General features: G+C 49.2%; 1 protein-coding gene across 1 annotated transcript in view; it reads left to right on the top strand.

Moving 5' to 3' along the window:
* The window catches only part of KCNJ6 (potassium inwardly rectifying channel subfamily J member 6), a 137,131-nt gene that overhangs the window by 52,207 nt on the left and 64,382 nt on the right, over positions 1-20,542 (top strand). The window lies entirely within an intron of this gene.

Raw genomic sequence — 20,542 nt, 5'->3', positions numbered from 1 at the left:
CTTGATTTCTGGTTTTGCATGGGAAACCGCAAACTTTCACACCAACCACATCCCCTTGTGGCGACCTGACTTGGCCTTTCACTGTTGCAATAGCCAAGGTCTGTTGGACACGCATCGCCTCATGTCGATGGTACATGGTGCATTATGCAGAAACCCATCTTGCGTGGGGTCAGGTTCTGCGCTAAAGTGGTTACTGTATGAATCAAAATGGATTTTATTTGCACCACTGCATTGGGGCTCAAGACCCAGAGTTATTTAAACCTGACCTTTGGCAGGGTTAGATCAGGTCAGCTGAAGGTTTACGGGCAGATGTTGCGTAGGCTGGAGAATGGAAAGAGGGGAAAGGATGGTTTATTTATGATCACATAACCTCTCAGGTGGTGCTTCAGAACTTCAAACAGAACTATTAAAAATGGAGTGCTTGAGGTGTAAGCAGCTTGCAATGATTTAGCTTTGGTGTGGATCAGTGCTAGGATTCTCTAAGCTCTTGAGCTAAATAAATGCAATACATATTTTTAAGAAGAAAGAAGAATTAATTAAAATAAATCCTCCCACAACATGAGAAATGCAATTCTATATGTTGAAGTTTAACTATTAAAGACCATGTGATGCCCTAAGCAGTTTGGCTCTGGGGATGCAGTGTCTGCCTATGGATTGAAGGGTCACGGGTTCGATTCCAGTCAAGGGCATGTACCTTGGTTGCAGGCTCATTCCCTGGCCCAAGTCAGGGTGGGTGTGGAAGGCAACCAATATATGTGTCTCTCTCTCATGGATGTCTGTCTCTCGCTTTCTATCTCTCCCTCTCCCTTCCACTCTCACTAAAAATCAATGGAAAAAAATATCTTTGGGTGAGGATTAATTACAAAAAAAAAAAAAAAAAAAAAAAAAGACCATGTGGCTATGAAATAAGCAGACAGTGCAAACTATTTTTTTGTTTGGAAATAAACACTGTCCCTGGTGCTACATTTCATCTCTAAAGTTCCAAGAGAAGCTTGCAAACACTTCTCCATTATCATTAGGGCCATGAACACTTTATTCAATTTGTCTGCAGAAGTCACTGTTAATCTTGCCACATTTAACTGGGCACCTGCTTCCTCTTCAGCCACTCCTCAACTCATGGAACTATTAAAACACAAGTGTCCTTCTGTAGCTGGTCAATGAGGCCTTATCCCAAAGGTCCGCCCCGCACCTAGAAAAGATACTGTTACAACGTCCTTCACGCTGCATGTCTTTCATTCCTCACCAAAACCCCTGGCCAGTTTCCTGGGTCTTGAACACACACTAATCCCACCATTTACACAGTGACTGGAAGGGCCTGGTGAAGACCAACTGCCCTCAGTATTTACCGCCTCTCTCCCACCCTCTCTTCTGTACCACCCCCTCCCACTCTGCTCCACCCTTCTCTCTACTGGAAACACGGGCAAAGGATTTGCCACGAGGTTTAAAGACCCCCAGATTGGTTCTCTGCAGGGGAACCAATCTTAAAGCTCTTCTCCTGCCTGAGTGAAATGCATAGAGGTTACCTGTACCGCTAAAAAGCTGATGAACCTGTGACATTAAACTATGGAGTGGGACCACGGACAGCACCACCTAATTCACAGTGTCAGCACTTCAGCAGACTCAGTTCTAATCTCCAAGTCCAAGGACCAGCACAAAAGACCCACAGAGCCTCTGAATGTGAGAAAGATGGCTAGCTTGGAGCCCGGCGTCGCTGTCAGCACAGGGAGTTTGAGTGTGTAAGGGGATCAAGCTAGTACAGCACAGGAGTTGTGATGCTGGGTTCACAATGAAGCTTCTGTTAGAAACGCAGTAAATGTTACCTCTAGCCCACCTAACTGCACTGTGAAACACTGAAGGCTCTCTAAGGGATCGACTGGGATCTTCAATGACAGTACATTGATTTTTATATCTCTGTTGGATCCAAATGCATTTAAATGAGAGCCCCTCATCGGTCTCCTAGTTGGTTGGTTTTAGGTCTCAGGTTTGCCTCTGCAATGACTGTAATGACTGCTCTATAAATCCATTGGCTTAGGGAATTCTGTCAAAACTGAATTCCAAACCCTTGGGTAGATGAAAGGATACAGTTGTTCTTCTAAGTTGCTTTGTCTTTATGAAGAAGATCACACAGCCCTGGCCTGTTTGACTCAGTGGTTAGCGTGTTGGCCCACACGCAGACTGAAGGGTCATAGGTTTGATTTAAGTCAAAGGTATGCATCTCGGTTGTAGGCTTGATCACCAACACTGGTCGGAGTGCGTGTGCGAGGCAACCAATTGATGTATCTCTTTCACATCAATGATGTTTCTCTCTCTGTCTCTCACCCTCCCTTCCAGGCTCTCTAAAAATCAATGAAAACATATCCTTACGTAAGGATTAACAAACAAACAAAAAAGAAAAAGAAAAATCACACAGATGTGTTCCATACACAAGGAAATTCAAAATTTGAGAACAGACTTTGGAATTCTACCCAACATTCCAGATCACCAATCCTTACAAAGATAGAGAACATTATAAAATCCATACGACATGCTCTAACTCTTTTAGGCTCTCGCTATAAGAGTTCATCAGGCAGTCAGTACTGATAAATATTTCATCAAAGTTAAATTCATGAGTAATGTTATATACAACTCCACATTTATTCAACATAAGAAATAAATACATAGTTATGTAGGGAAAACCTGCCAGTAGACCAATCAAAGGATTAACACACAATTGCTACACACTAAACCTGATGGGAACGTAAAACCCAAGGCCACCAGAGGAAAGGGACATAAACAGAACCACAAACACCCAAGACACGGTGCCCAGAATGGCTTTCTAGAGCCAGGAAACACTCTGCTTGCTCAACTGCAGAGCAGAAGCCATCTGGTTCCTAGAACATCTCCATGTTTAACTGGAACTGTGGGGGGAGCCTGCGTCCTCCATCACCATGGGGACGGACTGCTGTGGGTGCCTGGGCAAGGCCGGGAATGGGGTGGGTGACCTCTTTGCCTTCTAGAACAGTAACGGGAAACGTTCCTTTCTCTCATGTGCCATTAATCAACTGTCATTTTTTTTAAAAGGCAAACAAGCTCAGTTCGCATGGCTCAGTGGTTGAGCATCAACCTATGAACCAGAAGGTCATGATTTGATTCCCGGTCAGGGCACATGCCTGGGTTGCGGGCTCAATCCCCAGGATAGGGCACACAGTAGACAGCCAATCAATGATTCTCTCTCATCATTGATGTTTCTCTCTCTCTCTCTCTCTCTCTCTCTCTCTCTCTCTCTCTCTCTCTCTCTCTCTCTTCTTTCCTCTCTGAAATCAATAAAAGTGCCCTTTTTAAAAATTAAAGGGCAAACAAGAGACAAAAATATTAACAAGCTTTTAAATGTTTCATTGGAATCAAGTTTAATAAATACAGGGTAATACTTCAAAATATTTTTATGTTACACCGTTGGCATGAAGAGGGGACCTGATAAGGAAGAAAAAAACAGGAAAAAGGAAAAACAGATGTGGAGGGAGAAATAGATACAGCAAAATTACACATGACAAAAACACACAGAAAAAAACATATATGTGCAAAGAACCCAGAGAGGAGCTGTAGAAGAGGAAAGAGGCAACTCATAGGAGCCCAGAGAAGCGGGGTGACAGGGAAGGAGGCGGGAGGGGTGTGACTGGGATGCCCAGCAGGACCTCAGGGAGCCGCTACTCACTCGCTTTCGCTGTGGCCTTCCAACCTTCCAAAGGCCACCGATGTCTCACCACTGCCCTTTGACCTTTTAACCTCTGTTTGCATCTTGGAAATGGATATTTTCACATGTAGACTTGCTCCAAATAGTGCAGTCGCCCTGCCTCTATTGTCAGACAGGAACTATGCCAAGGACACCAGTCCTCCCTGTGGTCATCAGCGGTGACATGGAGCGGGCAGGTCTGTCCCGGGCGCTGAGAGCTAAGTCAGGTGGTGACGATCAGAGGTGTCCAGAGGCGTGCAAACAGCCTGGAATCATGTCTGCGGGGAACCTTGGTAGGCGGTTCATACATAAACTTCAGTAATAATTCGCTGCGGGGTCATAATCATCTGATGTATCTCCCCACACCCCGAGCCCGGGGAACATGTTGGCTCCAGAAAGGAGGTCTCCCCGCGTGGGCGCACTAACAATGTGGGTTATAAAGTCCCGCCATGTGCTCCAGCACGGGTTCCGGGAGCCCAGCCTGGAGGCAGGTTCTCTCGCTCTCCCACCACCCGGTGTCCCATCCCTCTGTCGCCCGTCCACTCACACTCACACCACTCACCAGACTGGCTCCGTCCTCTCTACTCTGCATGTTCCTTCCTGGGGTCCCGTGCTCAGGATGCGGGCAGGGAGGCACCAGAGCGGGTGCCCAGAGGGACCACCTTGCCGGAGCCCAGGATGCAGAGCTATGCAGACGACTGTATTTGACCTTGGTCCCCACACAGTCTATGGTTTCAGACCCACCAGGAGGCAGACAGGCACCCTCTGACCCAAAGCAGGAGAGGGCAGCAGGGCTCCCGGCTGAGCGCCTCTGAGAAGCAGGCACCGGACTTTCTTCCCAGTGAGACACGTGCTGTCCTTCCTGGAAGACAGCTTTCAGGTTCGAGGATCTTGCTCCCGGTTGAGAGTATGAGTATGTTTGATTGGCATCGGAGATCCCAGCTCTGAGGTCAGAGGGCCTGAAATGGACTATAATTCTTGTGCAATTGAATGGCCTGAGCCACGTCTCCATGGAAGCGAACATCCTCTCTTCTCCCCCTCCATGTCCCTCCAGGTGCTTCTGTCCCCGCTCCCTTCTCCCTCCCCCCCCCCCCCCCCCCCCCCCCCGCTGTCCCCTCCCTCACTGTCGAGGTCCCTCCTCTATGGCCAGCTCCATATGGAACCACAGCCGGTGCCACTTGCCTTTGCTCCGGCCCAAAGCAAAGAGGGAGACAAACACATTTAAACCTCTCTTGCCTCCCACTTCCTCCATGTGCCTTCCCTGCCTCCCTCCAACTGCCACCGGCTCACAGTCCTCCCCTCCCTCCTCCCACGCTGCCGCCCGGCTCCCAGAGCCTGCTCCACCCCCACCACCTGCCACCCTGCCCCAATGGTCCCCGCCAGGCCTTGAGGACAACAGGTGTCATGGAGGAAGACGGGGTGAGAGGACCTGTCCCCCGGGCTGGGGAAGGTCGGGTGCTGGCCGGGGCCGGCACTTAGGGTCTCCAGCTTTATTCTGCGCCCTCAGCTTGCAGCAAGTGGGGTCCCCAGCCTAGAGGGGTGGCGGTGAGACAGGCCAGAGCGTGGGAGACAGATGGCAAGTGGGGCAAGCACGTGTGGCCGGCCCAGGGCAGGGGAACATGTCTGTGTGCGTGTCTGTGTGCGTGTTTGGGAAGCGCTGAGCCTGAGAGAACACACTGAGATGTGAGGGAACAGATGGTGGAGGGAGAGCAGGGAACACGGGATTCTGAGGCTCCAGAGCTCATCCCCAGGCGGGAGGGCGCCCACGCCCCGCACAGCGAGCTCTGGGCCTGCACCCCTGGGGGCCCAAGGAGGAGGGTGCTCCTTGCCCGTGCAGCACCTCTGCCTCGGTTACAGGCCCCAGAGCAGCTCCCTCCGGGGCGTGAGCATCACCCAGCTTCCCTGGCACTGGAGGCAGGCGTGTGAGCAGAGTGCAGGGAGGGGAGGCATGCAGTGGGGAGGAGCTCGGGGGAGGTTAAAATCGGGCAGAAGTAGGTGTCACCGGGTGGGAGGGAGTCGCCTCTCAGACTTCCCCAGCTGTGGCTTCACGCACTGAGGGGGGCGTTCAGCAGGGAAAACAGTGCGACCTACATTTCTTGTGTTTTCTGCTTTGATGTAATCTCCCTCACAAGATATTAAATTCCAGCCTCAAAGGAGTTACAAGGGGGAGGCATCTCGGGGTTTAAATATTGACTCAGAGAGCAGTGCCGCAGCCCACAAGTGCACTCACGCAGGCTTCTGAACCATTAGCACAACAGCGCTGGCGCAGGGAGGGCAGCTTACCTACCCCTCAGGTGAGCTGTGGAGGCACAGAGCCCCTCTGATCCCGCCTGGCCATCCTTCAGCTGGGAGCCTGCATGCAAAGGACTTTACCCTCTTGTCTGAGTCTCTGCATCTGAGCATAGCAGGTCCCTGGCTGGGTTTGAATAATGTACGCACAGCTCATACATAGGTACTTACATGCTAACTGGTGTGTTTATATGCATAAATGTGTGTGAATAATTGCATTTTCATATGGCTATGCAGGTATAAGCTAATAGGTACATTGAATGCTAACATATGTGTGTTGAATATATACATATTCTATATTGAAAGCTAATATATAATCACTAGAGTCCCAGTGCATGAAAATCCGTGCACTTGGGGGGGGGGGGGGTGCTGGTCCCCTCAGCCAGGCCTCTTGCAATCCGGGACCCCTCGGGGGATGTCCAACTGACAGCTTAAGCCCACGAAGCTCTGTGCCCCCTCCCAACCCTCCTCATTGTGTATCTTTATAACAAAACCACTCACAAGAATAGCACTTCCTTTGAATTCTGTGAATCATTCTAGCAAATTATTCAACCTGAAAGGGTCATAGGAACCCCAACTTTATACGGTCAGACATGGAGACCAGCGGTGCAGGTGGGCTGGGGACCCCGAGGGGGGCCCTGGTGTCTGCATAGGGCAGGGTTGTGGAGAACTGCGCCCTCCCCTTGTGGGTCTGGAGCATTACCAGGGGGTGCCGTCAGCATTGACCTGCTGCAAGCGCACCCGTGAGGGTGGAAGCAGATGCTGTGTACACACTTCCATTTCTCCCTCGCCCGGCAATGAGTAACACCCTGAACCAGGTGAGATTCTGACACTTTGGGAACCAAAACAGGGAAACCTCCTCCAGAACTTACCTATGCAATTTGCTTTTATTTGTAATGATGAAAGCTGGTATATTCCAGAGGCTGTCCTTGTTGCTTATTTTTTTCCAAGCAGAAATATTACCTCTATGCGCATGAAATCAGAACTGTAGGTGGGGTTTTTTTCAATCTGTTTTTGCTCTCACCAAGCTTTTCAGGTTTTTCTGGTGGGAAAATTGCTTGGTATTTAATCAATGACTTCTTGGTGCCTTAGCTTTCCTGACAGCCAAATATCAAACATCAGTGAACCAATTTGGGGCATTTTGAAAGGCGTACCTGCATCCTTTTAGGAGCCTGTACTTACCTCAGAACCAGCAGCATAACGATATAACAAAAGGCCAAACCCGAAGAAGGAGGCTGACAGATTTACTAAAAAATAATAATAAATAAAAGAATAACCACCTAATTTTATAAGTGGTGTGTGGTTTGAGAGGGAGTATGGTCCTTTTTCTTTCAATATGTAATTTCCTTTCAGATCTGTCAAATGGAGTTTCAATTTCCAAACACTCTCAAACGGTGATCTCTTGCCATGTTCACTAAGTGATCATAATGAGGAATGATGGGTTCAGGAGTGAGGAGTCTAAGAAGCAACAGAAGAGCAGCCGGAGGTTTGGAGGCAATGACATTCTGACTTCCATTCTAACATCGCAGCCAACACAGTGCACTTTGTTCTCATGTGACTGATCCTCCGTCTTATCTTCCTGGCGCTTTCCAGGCAAAATGGTCTGTCAGATTGAAAGAGATTTGGCATAGGTCCCTATGTGCTGTCCCAAAACTCTAAACAACAACAAAAGAGTCAGACAGTAACCACTGGAGGCGCATGTCCAGTTGGTCCAGGGTGGGTGAGACCCAATAAATTGGAAAACCGTCCGACGATCCAGATAGTGACAATGAGAGTGAAGGTGCTATCATAGTAACGGCGGGGCACAGGTCACCCTGTGGGAAACACCTGCGACCTCACAGTTTTTAGCTCATGAAATACCTGCTTTGTCCCATCTGTCAGTATTTGTAAGTTTCTAAAAAATAACTTAAGTCTGCCAAAACCGGTTTGGCTCAGTGGATAGAGCGACGGTCTGTGAACTGAAAGGTCCCAGGTTCGATTCCGGTCAAGGGCATGTACCTTGGCTGCGGGCACATCCTCAGTAGGGGGTGTGGAAGAGGCAGCTGATCGATGATTCTCTCTCATCAATGTTTCTAACTCTCTATCCCTCTCTCTTCCTCTCTGTGAAAAATCAATAAAATATATATTAAAAAATAATAATAACTTAAGTCTAATATCTGTTTATACCTTTTGCTATAAGTATGTATAACTATTTGCTCCCTGTCCAAGCTGCAAAAAGATTTAGTATATATTGTTGAGAGCCTTGGGACCCATCCCCTAATGGAGAAAAGGTGCAAGAGAGTGGGGTTTAAAAAAAAAAAAAAAATCAGATTATTGTCCTGGCCAGTGTGGCTAAGTTGGTTGAGCGTCGTCCCATGCCCTGCAAGGCTGCCAGTTCATTCCTGGTCAGGGCACGTGCCCGGGTTTGGGGCTGGTTCTCCAATAGGAGGCCTGCAAGAGGCAGACAATTGCTGTTTCACTCTTACATCAATGTTTCTCTCTCTCTCTCTCTCTCTCTCTCTCTCTCTCTCTCTCTCTCTCTCTCTCTCTCTCCCCCTGCCTCTCTCTCTAAAAAATCTTTAAAAATTAAAAAATAAATTAAAATCTGACTACTCCTCTTAAAATCACCTCCATTTCTGAGAGGATTGAAAGATACACAGAGACCAAAGAACAAGAGAAACGCATGCTGAGCACACGGGAGACCTAGAAGCAGCTAAGCTGGGAGAAGGGTGTTCCATTATGATGTATTGTTTTCAAATGTATTAATCAGGTTACTATAGAGACTTTTAATGGCAGGAGGGAGAGTGGCAAGCCGCTAAATGCTGCTTGGCAAACAAAACCCGCAGCCAGTGCCCCTCCCACAGGGTGCAAACCTGTGCCGGGTAGGGGGTGGTCAGGGGGCCCCAGGAAGGGGCATGCGCTCTGAGCTGGTCGGTGCTGTTTGGTTGGCTTATCAGACCCCACCCACCGTGCAGATGATGCGCTCCACTCAGCAGAAGCCACAGGGACCCAGAGGCTGGTTTCCATGGAGACAGCAGCATTGCCGGAATGCCCTACAGAAGGGAAATTCACAGGCTTACGCGCGCGCACACACACACGCACACAGTCATACACACAATCAAACACATACACACTCGCACCCATGCACACTTTTCAGTTAGACAAATCAGTATAACTGCTACATATGTGTATATGTGTGTATTTAATCTTGAAGTTGGTGCTCACAGACTTTTAGATAAGGAAACTGAGACATAGACAGGTAAAATACCTTGCCCAAAGCCGCACAGCTAGAAGTGAGGGGACTGGGATTTGAACTCACGCCACAGGCTCCCGAGCAGCCAGGATGGAGGATCTGAAAGGATGTCAAAAGCAAACAAAGACCCCTGCTTCTCCTTCGGAGAAGTGCCCGACATAGCTGGGGGTTCTGTGTGCTCCACTGGACGCCCACCTTCACCCAGGCCCACCCAAGCTGTGTCATCACCCCCTCCCCATCTGCCGGGGCTCAACCCGATGGGGAGCAGAATGGATGCTCAGCAGCTGGTTGGCCAGCCTGGGGCTGCTCTATCTCCTGGGCTGGGCAAAGCCGATGGGAGCACCTGCTTCCCATAACCTCCCCTGGAGGACCAGAGCCCTGCTCTGCACTCCCAGGGCTGTCTGCTCCTCCCTGCAAGATCCGGGGTCACATTGCATGGAGCCGGCCAGCCTCCAGGACTGTCACCTCCATTTCTTTAGTGGCCGAGTCAGAGGCCCCTCCACTGAACCCTCAGCTCCGGTGCCAGGTGGAATGGCTTGGCAGGACTCACGGAGATCAGTGGGGCCTGCTTGCTCACCACCCCCAGCTCCCAGGGGCGCCCAGGGCAGGGACCCCCAGCTCAGCCGAAGGGGTTGCCAGGCCACGGGGATCCCTCCGCTGCAGTGACCAGCCCTGCTAGGATTTCATCAGCAAGTTCCGTACGGCCAAAGCATTTCATTCATCATTCAGGAGCGGATCCCACATTCTTCCCAGTTCCCCGGGCCGTGTCCCCTCAGTGGCTCAGCGGTCCCCATGTGAGGCGGTCCCCACCTCTCCATCTGGGCCCCGTCCATAGCCAGGCCACTCCATCGCCGGGCGGAGTTGGCAGTGTCGCAGCGCATCCTTCGGGGGCCTCTTTCTATTTGCAAAGCGTTTCAGCAGTGTTGTCTCTTGGCCAGTTTCCCATCTCCCCTGGGTTTCGTTGCGTAATTGCCTCTCAGCCCTCCCCAGAGGCTGCTGCGCGTTAACCACGGAGCCGCTTCCTGAGAGGCTGCGGTTGGGAGGATGCTCTCGCTTCATCCACAAGCTGGGGCCCCCCAAAGATCACTGCAGCTCGTCGCTGAGTGGTTATGTCAGCTTCAAAAGCACACGTCACTGGTTAGAAAACAAAGCAAACACAAATATGGAAAGCACAGGCAAGCTCCACCACCACCACCACCAATAGAAAAATTGTCCCGAGATACAAAGGGATCATTCTCAAAGAGGAACCACAAATGAGCGAGGGTCAACAGACCTGGGAGAAGAAGATCGAAATGAAAAGTAATAAAACAGAGGCAAGGGAAACCACCACTATGACCTCCTCCGTTGCTATAGGGGCCAAGATTCTGAAATGAGGCGCTGCCAGGGGGCTGGAAGTGGGGAAAACAGGTGCTTGTCACTGCCTGCTCCTTGGCAGGTGGATGATCTCGACCCTGGGAGGCAGCGTGGCAGCGTGGCTCACACCTGTCTCGCTGTCTCCTGCCCGCACTTCATCCTGAAGCCACAACTGGACAAGGGCACAGAGAAGTAGACATGGGGTTGTTCATCTCAGAGTTGCTTATGATCATGAAAAACGGAAACAGACCAAATGTGTATCATTGAAAGATGATTTGTGCCCGGCTGGCATGGCTCAGTGGTAGAGCGTTGACCTAGGAACCAGGAGATCATGGTTTGATTCCCGGGCGGGGGATATGTCCGAGTTGGGGGCTCAGTCCCAAATGTGGGGCATGCAGGAGGCAGCCAATCAATGATTCCCTCTCATGGATGTTTCTTTCTCTCCTTCTCCCTTCCCCTCTGAAATCAATAAAAATATACTTTCAAAAAAAATAGGATTTGTGATGTAGTCATTTGATGGAATGGCATGACACCTTGCTAATGGTGAGATATATTAATGAACACAGTGTGTGGAAATATCTGCACCTGAAACAGCTGAGTGAAATGTGTTGTGTGTAGTCTGATCCTACGAGATTTGTGTGGGTGCATATGTGTGGGTGCATATGTGCCCAACCTCACCTGCATAGACATCACCCACAAAGAGAGACCTGGAATTATACGAAAGTAGGCTAATAGTTTATTCTTGTGTTAGTATATACTAGAGGCTCAGTGTGTGAAATTTGTGTACTAGAGGGGAGGGGTCCTTCAGCCTGGTCTGTGCCCTCTCGGAGTCCAGGAGCCCTCAGGGGATGTCTGACTGATGGCTTAGGCCCACTCCCCGTGGGCTCAAAGTCACATATACCCTGTGTACCTGTGTACCTGGCTTTCCTGTCCCAGGGATCATGTGCCCTCTTCATCTGCGTGCTCTCACCTTCAACATCAGTCAACAAGTGCATGCAGAGATCTTAGCTCATCTTTCTGTTCTGACATCTTGGCTCTCTAGGGCATGAAGTAAAGTGACCTTATTCGATCTGAATTTTGACACAAGGATAAGTCACTGCATTGTTTAGGGATTAGCTGCTGTCTGTTTAAAAGTGCATACAAAGCCAGGCCTAATTTCCTAAAATGAGTTATTTGTGAATTTCTGGGACAGAGCACTACAAAAGCTTACTAAGGTTGCATTCAAGAACCAACAGTCCATCTTGGAGTTGTTATTCTTGCTCATGATCTCTGCGTAAGGCAGACTGTGATCCTTTCGCTCCATGTTCAGAATAACCTGGCTAAGCTAACCTGATAGCCCCTGACCGGAACCATCAGCCCAGCCGAGGTCACGCTCAGAGTTATAGCCACACTCTACACGTAAGACTCCCATGCCCTGCAGTAGCTGAGCTCTGCGGATTCCAGGAGACGCACCGTTAAAATGTATTCTGACATCTCACTACCTCGTTGCCGTTCATTATTTAATTCATAAGAGAACCCATGTATTTCACGCTAATCTTATTACATAGCGCATGGGTGGCCACTTAGAACTCTACAGAGAAAGATTTTGGCAGAAGGGAGCGTCACCATCCTTGTAACAGGCCGCCAGCATCCCAGGACCCGGCCTCTGCTGTGGCCCTTCGCGCCTGGCTAGTTCCCACTCACCACTGCCCGGGATGCAGGCTGCTGCACAGGCAGGTGTGGTCCTCTTGCCCGAGGCCTCAAGGCTCAGCAGAGACATCAAGCCAGCGAACCAGGGCTGCCCCAACTGCTTCTCAGCCAGAAAAAAAGGGGCCAAGGCATCCAGTTCCCCCAGGGGCTCTGGATCTGCAGAACCAAAGCATGCTGGGTAAACCACTGAACCTCCCACAATTCTTTTTTTTTTAATAATATTTAAACTTTATATATATATATATATATATATATATATATATATATATATATATATAATTGATTTTTCACAGAGAGGGATAGAGAGTTAGAAACATTGATGAGAGAGAATCATCAACCAGCTGCCTCTTGCACACCCCCTACTGGGGATGTACCCGTAACCAAGGTACATGCCCTTGCCCGGAATTGAACCCGGGACCTTTCAGTCTGCAGGCCGACACTCTATCCACTGAGCCAAACCGGTCCCGGCCTCCCACAATTCTTGACCTTCAGGGTCACATATTTGTGACTGGGGCTTGAGCACCTCCTTCCAGGGCGAGATGGCTGCATTCCTTTTACTGGTTTAATTTAATTAGGGCGTGTGGGTTTCTGTTTATTTTTCTCAAAGCCCCAACAACACTAGCAGTTCCTCTAATGAAAGTAATTTTTTCCAAAGATTGTAAAACATTAGTTTAACTGCACTCAAGGCTCCTGGCATCCGGGGAAGTGCAGGTCGTTAGAAGTTAAAGGCTGTCCCCAAATGCACGGGTAGATTAGCAAGTGCAGAAGAAGCCCATTCTCACAAAGATTTCCTGGGAAAATGGAGACAAAAATGGGAAAACAATCTTTCTAAGTTGTTAAGAATGTTGTTAAAGAAAGTGTGCTGCAAAAGAAAACATCTTTTATATCCTACTAGAGGACACTGGTGCATGAATTCGTGCACCAGTGGGGTTCCTCAGCTTGGCCTGCAGGATCAGGCTGAAACTGGCTCTCTAACATCCTCCAAGAGGTCCTGGATTGCAAGAGGGCACAGGCCAGGCCAAGGGATCTCACCAGTGCACAATCGGAACTGGGAGTTTGACCAGCCAGGGAGTGACTGCAGGAGGGCTTCAGGGCATGTCTGGCCTGTCTCACTCAGTCAGAGCATCTGCCCTCCACTGGTCAGTGCACGTCATAGTGAGCAGTTGAGTGATCTTAGCATATCACTAGCATATTACACTTTGATTGGTTAAATGGCCAACTGGAAAACCGGACACTTAGCATATTAGGCTTTTATTATATAGGATTAAAATTATTTCCATTTACTACCCCAAATCATAAAACAGTGTAACCTACAAATATTTTATATGCCTTTGAGAAATGTTGGCCAGCTACCTCACTTGCAAAAATTGAATGCAAAAACCCCTTAGTAACATTTAAAGCTTAGTTATCCATGTTTTATTAATTGGAAATCATATTCATCTTGGCAATTTGTTACCCTAAAAAAAGGCAAGAATATGTTGAATGAAGAATACATTAAAATACTACTTTTCTTCTACTTATCAGAGAAACTTTTTATATTTGGGAATTTAGATCAATATTGTTATAGTCAGTGATTAGAAAATGAGCATATTGAATTTTTCATTGAAAACTTGAGTTTATAAGGTGAGTAGATCCTGCTCATTTGTCAAAGCAACTTGAAAGGCCCCTGGAGCAGGATTAATAAACAGACCTCCTTGGTAAGAGGGGAGTAAGACCTTGAAATCAGAAGACCTAGGGCAGAATCCTACCTTTTACTAAGTGTCCTGGGACATGTGTTCTACCCTCTGTGTCCACGTCCACTGCCTAATTTTCAGAAGTGTGGGTGCGAACACTGGTCACCCCACGTTGTGATGAGAACAACGTGTAGCTGACTCAGACTCTTGATTAGGCTCAGTTCTCTTTCCATCTTCTTTCTCTCACTAAAGATTGAAAGACCCTAATGGAATCCCAGGTCCCTGCTGTGCTCCCTCTTTAGAATATACCCCTTCTTCTCTCTCTGGACTCCTCACCTGTGAATCCAGGGACCAGCATGGGGTGGACTTTGCTTGGGGGAAAATCACACTTCTCTGAGCATAGTCACTGCAGCTACTGTTTCATTAACTCACTTGGGGGATGATAGCTTTCAGACCCACCACAAAAGGTCACAGGAAGAGTAATTTCAAAATAACTAAATTGAAGGAGCTTTTAGAAATAAAATTCCAAATACGTGGAGGCTGTCAAATGTGATCTCCTTTGTCCTGATCGCAGCCCTGCGAGTTAGGGTGAGTGTAGAGGCCCCACGTCAGGGGGAGAGAATCACAAGAGTTAGAGAGCCAGGATGGAGACGAGCCTTCCATGAGCTGGAGGGGTGTTTGCACATAAAAACGCCGCAGCACAGGAGCCAGTGAGCCCTGGGGGAAGTGCCCAGTTCACAGAGAAGGCCAAGTGACCAACAACCAAGCGACCCCAAGAGCTGCTTTGACTATCAGCAGATAGATTTCTCCAGAAGGTGTCCAGGAGGAAGCACGTGGGCGGATCCTTTGTAGAATCCTAATTGTCTTAGATTTTTTACGCCATGGATGCTCAAAAAAATGTTCACTGGGTACCAAACTTCAGACACTACATGAAGCACAAAATTAGAACTGTTTGTAAGATTGCTCAAGCAAAAGGGGATGTGCTTTGATCCAATATATCCAGGAGATTGGGCCGAATGAGTGAGGTTCAAATATTCTGATTATGCAGGCGGATCCGGGTTATCTGAGTCTGAGGAGTCGAAAGCTGGAGTAGGAAGTGGCTTTGTCATAAACCAGAGTCCTCTTCAAAAGAACTCTGGCTGCTCGTAACACTTGGTCCTCCCTCCCTTTAACACCAGCCTCTGCCCCCCTCGCCCTCTCTGCCCCCCCCCCTCCAAGGCATTCCCTCCTCTGGGGTTCAGTCTCTCTCTGAGTCACAGATGCTGCCTCATCCTCCATCGCAGGTGGATTGCAGAGTAAAACTTGGAACCTGTAGTAGACCAGGTTTCATGAAGTCACTGACAGTGATTAGGTTGTAGTCCCGCCATCTTGGGGGAAGTTGTTGACATGATGACCTGGCGGAGATGGCCCATGCCAACCAAAGAGGAGGCAGTGGTGGGGAAGGTGGCACCCAGGACGTGTCTTCAAAGAGCATGACGTGAGCACGGGAAGCTGTGGGAGGCCCTGGGAGAACAAAGCCCTGTGTGTCTTTGGAGAGCTGGCCCTCTGTGACCTTCCTGATCCACTCAGTGGGTAACCTAAAAGCCATCCGCCTGTACTGACATTCAGTGTTGCCAGAAAATTCTCCCGGATGAAAAGGCGCACTGAGTTTCTGCATTTTCTCTCAGAACTCCTGCCTACCTGTAATTAGAACCACAAGCACATTCAATGGACGGTAAATTTATTTCATGGTTATTTTTCCAGTTTTCAAGACAAAGTTCCAACAGGGATACTTTTTCTCCTGTTCAGCATGAGGCTTTAGTTCCCATGTTCCTGAAGTGGATTCCTTCAGGGTCTCTCCCCTGCCTCCTGAGGGCTCCCCACACCTGCCTCCCTGCCCACCGTCCAGCGGGGGATGAGTGGGCGTGTTGGCTGCTGCCAGCTCACTCTCTGCCCAGGGAGCCCTGCCCGGGAGCCCTGAGGAAGTCTCTACTCCAACAAAACCTGGCACACTGTGTCCCAGCCGTCTCTTCCTTCTGCTCTTGGTAGAGACTCCATTCTGATTTCTTCTAAGACGTTAGCTGAGAATTCAACCAGGAGAGAGGCCATCTCACTCAAGCACGTCGCTTTGTATAGGAAAGAACTAAATCTGGAAAGTGAAAGAGATCCACTGCTTCCCAGTGAAATGAAGCTCGTCGGTCCATAGTGACTCGAGTCAGGCTTTGGGCCTTGAGCCTGCCGCCTTGAGTTTCCAAAGTTGCCAGCACTTTGCCCCTTGACACTGACGCCAATCATTCCTGGAGTTCACAGGCTCAGTCCATTTAAATGGATTAATTCATTTTAATATCACTTTAATTCTGCTTCGTTTCCAATACAGCAACCTCCTCAAAAAGTCATTGATCCAGCTAAAAGCAAATGACATCACTTTTGCTCATTTGTCTTGGCAGCATTTTAGCCTTTTCACCTCCAAGGGTGTCCATTAAAAAAAAAAAGTGAAGAAAATCTAGATGCAGCCCTGGGTGGAGGCAAACATGAACCCCACTGTCTACCCCAAACATCAGCATGGCCAACCGCAGTTCTGCCCGTCATAGCAGATTCCCACTCTTCCCCGTTAGTCTTAACGGTGGTTCCTCTGCCTCAGTCTCCCCTAGAGCCTAGAATTGTTCTACATCTTAAATGCAAGGGACATTTTCTCATATCATATCATATCATATCATATGGCATCAAAACAGAAGAAATCCCAGACATTTGATTCCTGAGATGTAACTCAATGCTTTGGGAAAATTCCTTAACTCCTCATGCCTCAGTTTCCTCATCTATAAAATGGACAGGATGAAAGCATGCTCACTCCCAGAGATTATTTAAGACCCAAAGAAATTATGTCATTTCCTTTCTTTTCTCTTTTCAATCCCCAGAAAACTGTGGCTGACTTTCATGTGGGGATCTCACCTTCTGGGGGGCCTAACCTAAAGTAACCCCCTTTTCCTGAACAAGGGGGACCTGCCGGAGGGCTAACATGGCCTCTCCTGCTGGCTTCCTTCTCCCCAGCGCCTCAGGCTGTGCAGACTGACTCGGGAAAATTTCATAAATCGACCTTTTGTCTTCCCACAGCATCATGGGAAAGGTCTCCCCATCACTCAGCCTCCACCCCACCCCCACCCCCATAACAGAATTCACCCCTGCACAGTGCCGACCTGGGGTTGCATGTTAAGATCTTGATGGAAATTTTCTAAAAGCTGTGCCATGTTTCCACACCTTTTTTGAGCAGAGTTGAGACCACGTATAGTTGAACCTTCTCTCTAGGAGTGCCTGTCTGTGTTATGAACATACTTTAAGACAGAGGGTTATGTTTGAATTTTAGTTTTGCTGTTTCCAGCTTCATCTCAGCCATGGCTGCCTCTGAGCCCTGGAAGGGCGGGGGGGAGGGGGGGGGGAATGTATACAACCCCTGCCCCAACCCATCTCCCCCACAGGCTCTGTCTCATGGATGCCCACTGCCTTAATTATTTAAAGGTTACTTTAATTGTTTAAACAGCAGATATGGGCGCCCCACTTGGGAAAATAAATGCATTGTCTGAAAGTCACTGGTGGTAATTGGGAAGTGACAACAATTTAACGAGGTCTTTGGGTTAACACTTCATCGGCATCTTATCACCAAACTGCTGTAGCAGTTCTTTGAGGTATTATTTTGCTATGTTCACTTCAGAGACTTCAGAGAAAACTGAGGCGTGAGGGGTTAAGGAATGTTCTCAAAATCAATTGGCCGAGAAGAAGATCTGACCAGCTCAGAGGTCATCCCAGAGACACGGCCCCATTAACCAGGGTCTGTGACCAGGGTCAAGGCCTACAAATCGAGAAACGCAGCGACCTGAACTAGAGCTGAAAAAAATGACAGAGTCAACAGGAACGGAAGATCTCTCGGTGCAGGGCACGTGGTAGAACGGGACGCCTTTGGGGTGGGTCTATACACCCCACACAGCCTTTACACACCCAGGCACACACGTGTTCGTGAGCATGTCCACAGAGACACAATGAAAAATAAACTCCTTCCTGTGAAGTATCGTCCAAAGAAGTTTTTGAAACAATGCACTCAACTTCAACTACTCAGCTAGAAAACGTTTTTCTTCTGATGGAGGATTGACTTTTTTTGTGTATTATCCATGTATGATTTCCTGCCTTCCACTGGTGATAAGGGGGGTGGTACTTATTTATTTTAACAAATGTCCACAGCAAATGGCAAATGAGGCACCAACCGTTGCCTGAGCTGAGTGGTGACAAGCTTCAGACCTGAGGCTCTGGAATCAGATTAGCCTGAGCTTAACCCCCAGCGCTTGGCCTCTCCCCTTGCCCAAACTTGAGCAAGCTACTTAGCCTCCCAGGCATCGGGTCCCCAGGAACTTCCCTGACATGGTTCCGGCCAGCACTGAATGAGACGATGCACTTTGCAAGATCTGTAGCCAGCCCGGTACTAGGGCGCCTTCCAGATCGGCAGTTCTCGCTACTTGAATCCGCACACATGCCCGGGAGCGGGCAGGGGGGGGGTGATGGCTTTATTCTGGGGCGTTGGCCTGCGAAGCCTGAGGCAGCTCAGCCCGCCGCTGGGGATCATGGGAGAAGGAGGGGCCTCATGATGTCACAGATGTGGTCGCCTTCACACGGTGGCCCCTCTGGTTGCGTGGACACCCCTTCACAACCAATACCATTTCCTTGTGCAAAAATTAAATAACTTTACTTGACAAGCCGTGCTGAACCAGCCTCTCAAAAAGAAGGAGCTATTCATGAAAGCGTTGGGAACATTCTAGAAATAACTCTTAAACCACAAAAATGTCTAACCCTAAGTCACTTCCCGCTTCTCGGGAGGAAGTCCTCTCATCCTGGTAAATGGAAAGAAGGACTTTCCCCAGATTCTGATGGGGGACCCCCTGGAGCTGACCAGCCTTCCCCAACAAGGCTCCTAGCGGCCCAGAGAGGAGCAAGCAGCCTTCCCCACAGGACACCCTCCCCTGGTGCGACAGAGAAGCAGCTCGTTGCCTCATGACCTTGCCTCCAGCCAGGCCTCCCCATCACAGGAGCCCAGTGGGCCTGCTTTGTAGAAGTGGCCGGACCACCAGGAACCAAGAGAACTTACATGGAGAAGCACTCAGCTTACGTAGAGAGCGTCAGAGGGCACCTTGTCTCATGTGACCTCAGTGGGAAGACGGCCCTTGGTTACAGTGACAGCTTCTCATGGCCAAGAAGATGGCAAGGGCTGTGGGACGCCCAGTGTAACTTGCAGGAAATTACTTGCCTTGGGGAGACTCACATTCCTTCTCTGCAAACTGTAGCAATAGCTGACACTACGGTGAGGGTTAAATGAGATAACAAGCAGGAAGCCCTAGCACACAGGAGATGCTCCATCAATCTGGGCACTTACTCCCTCTGCTTTTCTCTCCTCACATGGCTGGGCTCCAGAATCTGCTCTCTTTCCACGATGTGGCATCGAAGTTTGCTTTGCTGCTTGCACATTTTTAACACTATGCTCTTCAAAGAGATGGGCAAAGGCTGGCCGGTGTGGCTCAGTAGTTGAGCATCAACCCATGAACCAACAGGTCACCGGTTTCATTCCCAGTCAGGACACATGCCCAGGGTTCTGGGCTCGATCCCCAGTAGGGGATCTGCAAGAGGCAGCAGGTCAATGTTCCTCTCTCATCAGTGTTTCTCTCTCTCTCTCTCTCTCTCTCTCTCTCTCTCTCTCTCTCTCTCTCTTCTCTCCCTTTCTCTCTCTCTAGAAATTAATAAAAACATTTTTTTTAAAAGAGAGATGGGCAAACAGCCATTGCTGTGCATTTCACAGTAGGCGCCGAGAATAGACGCAGAGAGGGGGCTTGAGCTCCAGGAAACAAACATAATTAACTTGGCGGTGGCTCTGGGCAGCTGGTGGCTCAGCCAGGGTGTGAGCTGAGGCCACCGAGCCGGAGCACCACCTGGGGTGGGCGGCGGGGGTCCCTGGAGACCCGGCTCTGTGCCGGAGACCACCAGCCACAGAGCAGCGAGTCCAGTGGCAGCGGATGCGTCAGTCATGGACTGGAGTGTTGCTTATTTCGCCTCTGAGCGGCCCTCTGGCCCAGCAGGGTGCTCACCACGGAGTCACAGGCAGTTAGTTAGAGCACGAGAGAACTCAGCCACTGAGCGATACGGTCACATCTCCCCGCCATCAGCAAAAAGCCCTGCCTGGCTTCTATGCAGAGAATCAGGTGGGAGGAAACAGGGACATTTTTAAAGCAGACTAAAAATAAAAACTTTAGTCTTTGCCAACAGATTAGAAAAGCAGTGCTGATCAGCCTGTTTACTGGCCCGTCACCCTGGAGAACAAAAAAGAAAAAAAGAAAGCAAGCTTGGCCATAAGACCTCCCATCAAGGAAAAACCTTGTTACACAGCCGTGTTCAAAAGTTCTAGAATTATATATTCTCCCGTGGACCCTGGTTCTTGCTTTTATTCAAAGTGATTTATGCAAAGAAAAATGCTGCTGGCCCAGGCTGCCTGCCCAACTCAGAAGGTATTCTCAAAACCTGTCTTCCTTCTGGTCCAATTACAGTGTGATTGTTCCCACCCCCCACCCCGAGCCCTAGCGAGCCTGG

This window comes from Pipistrellus kuhlii, unplaced genomic scaffold (assembly GCF_014108245.1).
Source record: "Pipistrellus kuhlii isolate mPipKuh1 unplaced genomic scaffold, mPipKuh1.p scaffold_m20_p_2, whole genome shotgun sequence".
NCBI classification, from domain to species: Eukaryota; Metazoa; Chordata; class Mammalia; order Chiroptera; family Vespertilionidae; genus Pipistrellus; species Pipistrellus kuhlii.
This window is presented reverse-complemented; position numbering and strand designations above follow the sequence as displayed.